This window comes from Strix aluco, chromosome 9 (genome assembly GCF_031877795.1).
Source record: "Strix aluco isolate bStrAlu1 chromosome 9, bStrAlu1.hap1, whole genome shotgun sequence".
NCBI classification, from domain to species: Eukaryota; Metazoa; Chordata; class Aves; order Strigiformes; family Strigidae; genus Strix; species Strix aluco.
In genome coordinates, this window is record NC_133939.1 from 2608040 (window position 1) to 2615311 (window position 7272).

The following is a 7272-nucleotide window of genomic DNA, read 5'->3' on the forward strand; positions in this document are numbered from 1 at the left end:
AGGCTTGGGTGCATCGCAGGCTTGGCAAGGGTGATGGAAAATCCCTCCCCAAACTATCAGTTTCAATCAGTCTTTATACTATGAAAGTGTATTAACTTTATTTATATATATATATTTTAAATATATCTATATTAGCTATACACTGTGATGTGATGAGGTAGTGGAATTTTACTGGGGACTTTTCATTCGTTTTACTTAAATATGAACAGTATCAAAACCAGCCCAGCCCTGGAAAGAAGGACTTTGCCTCTGGAAAGCTTAGAGCTGTCCCTGAGGGATAAAGGACAGCTTTATCCCTGTGACAACCACGGTGACACCAGCATCCCGGCTCCTCTGACACGTCTTTGAAACCCTCCCAGCATCGCCTGGTGTCACAGATGAGTAACTCGAGCACGACTGACTCCAGGGACGCCTGGATCCACAGACAAGTGGCAAGAATGCTGCAGAAATAGAGTGGCTTTGCAAAGTTCTACCGTGGGTAGCGGCTGGTAGCGTGGGTGTTAGTGATTAGTCCAGTTGTGTTGTACCTGAACACTTGAAGGGCATAAAAACTCTGTGTAAAGTCATATTTGGGTGCCCTGATTGGCTGGGACATTTCACGTGCATGAATAAATATTTACTCCTGTGATTCCATGCTTTGCATCCCAGCCTCTCGCCTCGGTCAGCACGGACGAGGTGCGAATCTTCTTAACACGAGCCCTGGGTGAGGAACCTCACTGTCACACCACAGGCACCTTTCACCTCCCCGTTTCAGACACTCTCCTTCTCCCGTTACGCTCCGTGCCCTAAATGAACTGGCTCCTCCACTGGATTTGCAGCCACTTAACTTGCATTTGCCGCAAAATTCACTTAACAAAACCAGCATTCATCTTCCTCAGGAAATGTGCTGAGCAGCAAAGCCAGGCCAGGAGGGCAGCCAAGGCAGCAGATGCTGCAGCAACAAGCCAGTTGGCCAACTGTGGCTCAGCAACAGGTACACTCAGCAGCCCAGGGGGCTGGGGCTTGGAGCGAGCCGAGGGTCCGGCGATCTCTGATGGCTCTTGTTGGAGAAGACTGTAAAATATAATGGGGCAGTGCTGGGAGACAGCTGGGAAGAGAGATGTGGCTGTTTCTGGAAGAGAAGGATCTGGGGGTTCTCATTGACAAGCAGCTGAACATGAGCCAGCAGTGTGCCCAGGTGGCCAAGAAAGCCAACGGCATCCTGGCTTGGATTAGAAATAGTGTGACCAGCAGAAGCAGGGAGGTGACAGTCCCCCTGTGCTCTGCACTGGTGAGGCCACACCTGGAGGGTTGTGTCCAGTTTTGGGCACCTCAATCTGAGAGAGATCTCGAGGTGCTGGAGCGAGGGCAGAGGAGGGCAACGAGGCTGGGGAAGGGCCTGGAGAATAAATCCTGTGAGGAGAGATTGAAGGAGCTGGGACTGTTCAGTGTGAGGAGGAGAAGGTGAGGGGAGACCTCATCACTCTCTGCAGCTCCCTGAAAGGACGTTGTAGAGAGGTTGGTGCTGGTCTCTGCTCACAGGTGATTAGTGACAGAACAAGAGGGAACGGCTTTAAACTGCAACAGGGGAGGTTCAGGCTGGACATGAGGAAAAAATGTTTCCCAGAAAGAGTGGTCAGAGAGTGGAATAGGCTGCCCAGGGAGGGGGTGGAGTCCCCATCCCTGGGTGTGTTTAAGGGCCGTTTGGATGAGCTGTGGGGGGATGTGGGGTAGGGGAGAACTTTGTAGAGTCGGGCTGAGGGTTGGACTCGATGATCCCGAGGGTCTTTTCCAACCTGAATGATTCTGGGATTCTGTGATTCTGAAATGCAGACACGTCCTTCAGGTGTGGGGCTGAAGCCCTGAGCCCTACTTCATGTTGCGATGGGCTCAGGTGCTAGGGCAATGCATTAAACAAACAAGTAGGGTCCAAAGGAAAAGGCGGTGGTGCGATCACGTCCTTGAGCTCGCTTTCCAGCCAAAGCATGTGAGTTAGCATGGGGCATCTATGCAATGAGTTCTTCTGGTTTTCTTGAACAAGAGCAAACAGCTGAGACATTTCGCTGGGAGAACAGATGTGACTAATAAGGCAGTAAATAAAATCCATGTGCAATGCTTTACAGTTCAGTTGTAATTAACTCTGCACTGCCAAAAGAACTGAAGCCAGAACTGCACATTAATTACACATTAATGTGAACGTTCATCCGCTCTCAGTTGGCTAGCTCTCTGGAGACCAGGGCTTTTATTTCACTTTTGCATATGCCAAAACCACCATGGCCTGGTGGGACCCGCATGGAGCCAGCATGCTGGGGTGGTTCCCGCTGCTTCTCCTAAAAGCCCAGCAAGGCTGAAAGCAAATCCTGGCAAATTAACATCCCTGTGTGACAGCGGGAGGAAGGAGGTAAGAGCATGAAGGACTCTGGCTGCTCTCCCCTGCCTGTGCCCACACACACGTCCCCAGGTCAAATTCAGCCAGATTGATGTTTGTGGACCAGAATGCTTTTTGCTGCCAAAGAGCAGCAAACGTCCTGCCAGCACCATGGAGCCTCCACTGGGATCAGCCCCTTGCTTCGGGTCTCTCCCAGAGGTGACCCCGGCTCTGTGGGAGCCCCCTCTCCTGCCGAGGCTCAGTCCTCCCATCGCGGTGCTACCCTGGTGTGGCCACTGCTGCTGCGGGTTCCAGAGCCTGTCCCGTGCTGGCGAGGAGGAACCTCACTGCAGAGTGGGGAGGATGCTGTCCTCCTCGGGTGGGAAAGCGTTCCAGTGGCCTGGCAAGGGACAACACTTCCCCCCAGGGGAAGGGTGTCCCTCCTGCGTCTTCCCCCCACACCCCAAAGGCATCGTTTGGGCCCGTTTCTTCAAGAAGTTCCCGTGAAGGATATGCCTCCTTCCAAGGGCCTTTCCTGAAGCGATGCCTCTCGCCCAGTGGAGACAGGGGCCAGAACTGGCTGGGAGGGAGGGAGCATCTGTGCTGGAGGCACCGCGGCCACCAGCCATTCCCTGGGCAGGGCCAGGGGCACATCCCCACAGGGCTGAGCAAACAGGCGTGGAAGAAACCAGGTATGGCCCCTCTCAGCAACCCCAGTGCCGGCCCTGGAAATGGAAATTGGCAGCTTGGCTCCAAGCCTCATCCTGCTCCTTTGGCCACTGGAGAATGGCCCCGTTCTCTGCCAAGGCTGGTCACGGCACCTGTCCCCGCCCATGGCCAGGCCCGGCTTTGGGGACAGCGGGAGGGTTTTGCACTGGCACAGAGGGCAGGTACCGACAGCGGGGAATCTTCAGCAGAGGGACCCGCCGCACCGCTGCCCGGACATCTGTTACGATATTCAGCCACGTTTGTGTTCCTTCACTCCACCACCATCCATTATATATGGCCAGGATGGATTAGTGGGGCTCGGTTACACGTGAGAAATTCCATCAAAGGGCTGGAATAGAATCAAGAAGCAGCAGATCAAAGCCTTTAAACACCGATCGCCTGGTGAGGATCCGTTACAGATTCAGCCTCTTAATCCCTCCCCAGCCTCGGCACAGGCTGGCGGCTGGCATAGAGCAGCTCTCGTGGGGGGATGAGCTGACGCCACGCTGCCGCACAGCCGCAGCGCCAGAGCGGTCAGGGGTGGATTTTACCGAAAGCCCTGCAAGGGTTGGATCTTCCTCTAAGTACCAGAAAGCCGCTGGCAAACGTCCTCCCTCCTGCTGCCCTGGAGTGCCAGGGAAGGACAGAAAGGGCCACCTGGATGCCTGGTGTGGCCCGGGGCCTCTGGCTAGAGGATGCTGCTCAGAGGGAGCCTTTGGGAAGTACCAAAGAGCCACCTCCAGCTTGCCAGAGTTTCCCAATCTAAATCTCTGTGAGATTTTCATCTTTGCATCCATCCCCGGGGCCCAGAAGGCACTGAGAGGCTGCGGTCTCCCCTCGCTGGGGCAGACGCGGCCCCCAAAACTCTCCACACCGATGTTTGTGTCTGTTCACTGGGAAGCAAAGTCTGGCGAGGCGGCAGGCAGGTGTGGGCAGCAGCTCAGCCCCAACGCCGGGAGCTCCCCGGCCACCCGGTGCGTGGGAGGGGATGGAGTGGGGCGGCAGCGAGGGCCTGGCACTCTTCGGGGCAGGCTGCCACTTGCCACTGCGCAGCTCTTGGGGACACCCCGGAGCGGGAAGGGCTCTGGGTTTCCCTGAAGAAGAGACTCCCTAAATACGAGGAACGTCGTGGCTGGGGCTGCTTCTCCCATGGGCAGCGCAGGCAGCTGCCCTTCAGCAGGCAGCTGGGAGAGGAGAGGAGAGGAGAGGAGAGGAGAGGAGAGGAGAGGAGAGGAGAGGAGAGGAGAGGAGAGGAGAGGAGAGGAGAGGAGAGGAGAGGAGAGGAGAGGAGAGGAGAGGAGAGGAGAGGAGAGGAGAGGAGAGGAGAGGAGAGGAGAGGAGAGGAGAGGAGAGGAGAGGAGAGGAGAGGAGAGGAGAGGAGAGGAGAGGAGAGGAGAGGAGAGGAGAGGAGAGGAGAGGAGAGGAGAGGAGAGGGGAGGGGAGGAGAGGGGAGGGGAGGGGAGGGGAGGGGAGGGGAGGGGAGGGGAGGGGAGGGGAGGGGAGGGGAGGGGAGGGGAGGAGGAGTGAAGTCTCCCCAAACCTCCATCTCAGCCTCTTTCCTCGCCCTGGCCTTCAGGAGAGCAGACACCGGCCCCTTGGGGGGTCTGTTTGGAAGATTCCCAGGGGACTCTCCCTTTCCCTTCCCCTCCCAGGGGCACATCCCCACAGCGATGAGCAGAGCAGCACGGGAGAATCCAGCAATGGCCCCTCTCCTCCAGTTCCAACACTGACATTCCTCCCTCTCCACCAGTCCCTGAGCCGTACCCCACCCTCTCCCCGAGTTCCATGGCCGTATCCTTCCCTCTCCCCCAGTGTCCAGGGCTGTACCCCTCCCACTCCCCCAGTTCTGCAGCAACGAGCACACCAGCACGGAAGCAGCCAGGCCTGGCCCCTCTCAGCACCCCCGTGTTTTTATTTCAGAGGGACCCCGGGGGGCTCGGCCACCCCGCTCAGAAGCGGAGCCGGGGGAGGTGGCACACGTGGTCCCCTGAGCCCGGCTCTTCCTCCCGGACCCTCCGCAGCCATGATGGGTCTCTGCTGGTCTCTGGGTGGCCGCCCAGCACTGGACGCAGGCATGGGAGAACACACGCCAGCATGGGTCCACACCAGCAGGGTGTTTGAGGGGGACCCAAGCAGATGGGGCAGGTACGCCTCAGCCAGCAGCTCCTGGCAGCCCATGCCTGGATGCCTTCAGTGCTGCTGGGACTTAGTGTCCTTCCAGCTGCTGGCAGGACTTGATGGGTGCTGCTGGACATCATGGGGTGACAGTGACTCTCTGGTGACATCCCAGGGCTCTCGTAGGCACACCCAGGAGCCCCCCCCAGCCTCAGAGACAGACCCCGTGATGCAAAGCCCAGCTGGCAGCATGCTTCACACCTCTGCGTTTGCTCAAGCCCCTTTCAGTCGGTCCCTGTTGCTGGTTGTTGTGGTGCATCTCCTTTGCACCCTCCCTTCAGATATTTATATATATGGAGAAGATCCCCTGAGCCTTCTCTTCTCCAGGCTGAACAGTGCCATGCCTCTCTCAAGGGCACACTGTGCCCCATCATCCCGATCACTACTGAAGAGGATCAGACCCAGTACTGATCCCTGACCACTAACAACCAGCCTCCATCTAGGCTTCACGCCACTGGCCAACACCCTCTACTTCAAGACTTAGAGCAGAAACATTCAAAATCACTTCTTCACAGATCAGCAACTATTTGCAAAGTTCTGCCTGCTGAAAGGGAATGAAAAGGCTCAAACAAATGAATTTCTGACAATTATTAAGACTAAACTGTGATGTGATGTATGAAAGCTTTGCTTGTGTTTTGCTTCATTTCTTTCTCAAGGACTCCTGACTCCTCAACTGTTTCCTGAGGTCCCTTTGTCTGTTTAGGTCAGATGGAAACGCTCGTCAGGCTCCCTACGGAAATCACTGAGAGCAGAGTCAAGGCCTTCAGTGGGCACTTGGGCAACTCCTAGAATGAGATAAGGGGGCTCGAACAAAGAGACACAGAGACCCTGTTATAGGGAGGATGATTCTGCTGATTTAGGAAGGAGGAACCTGGATGTTACTTCACAGGACACGCTCTGGAAAGAGGGTCACTAGCGAACACTGTGAAGAAGACTGCTTACTTCTTCCCTCAACCACCAAAGACCCTCACCCTATTTCCACTACGCGTGCTCAGACTATGTAAATGAATTCCAGGAACTCATTATCATGAGACAGCCCTTCCCAGGAAATCTAATGAATATGTATGATTTGTGTGTGTGTAACTGATGTCCCTTGCTGGTTCTTGGGAGCCCTTATGGTGGAGAATCCCCAGGGCGACCCCAGCGCTGCTGATAAAGAATTCCTGCTTAACAGTAAAAACTTTGTCAATTGCTTTGTTTCACTTCCCCCAAAGCCTTCTGATATCTCCAGAACCATGAGAAGTTTCTGTGCTATCATTTATTGCCCCCATTTAGCATTTTCAACATCAAATACAGGAGCTCAGAAATATAACACAGGATCTGTTGACTTGCCGCCTCCTCCACTTTCCTGAAAAATACCATTGTAGCCGTACATGCTGAAACCACCTATCTGAATTATTTCGTGCTCCCTGCAAATACACTGAGGACGCCACCACGAAGCTCAGGGAGCTGCCAGAGCAGACATCTCCAAAACCACAAAGGTTTTAAATCCCTTTGGCTGAGGTGGGTCTTGGGCCCCAAAGAGAGCTACAGGCACAAACCAGACCCATCGTGCCCTCATAGTTTCTGCACAACAGTTGGGAAGCTTGTGAGAAAGAAATGTCACTGCCAAGGCCTTCCTAGAGCTGCACAACGACCACAGAAAGCCCTTGGTGACCATTGATGGAGAAACGCAGCCAGAACCACCTCTCCTACCTCTGCTGTAGACCAGCAGTGCTAGACCTTTGCCTCCCTCTGCTGAGGGACTCAAGGACAGATTTCACGAAGGTCAAAGGCTGCATCACGACTCCCAAGTTAGAAAAAAGAACTGCTGAGATCAATCCCCACTGTTTGCAGTTTCTCTCGCTGCCCGTTGGCTCACAGCTGTCACCCAAACTCTTGTGATATTCTGCACTGAATAAGCAAGGTCTGGTCCTGACCTCCAGGACTGCCCTGTACTTTCAAGTCAGCAGGACAGCACCATCAGGACCAGGTCCTGCAACAGTTGTCTCTGCCCACAGCAAGGTGTAGGTGCTCCCCCTGAATATTTAAGCCAAGTTTCA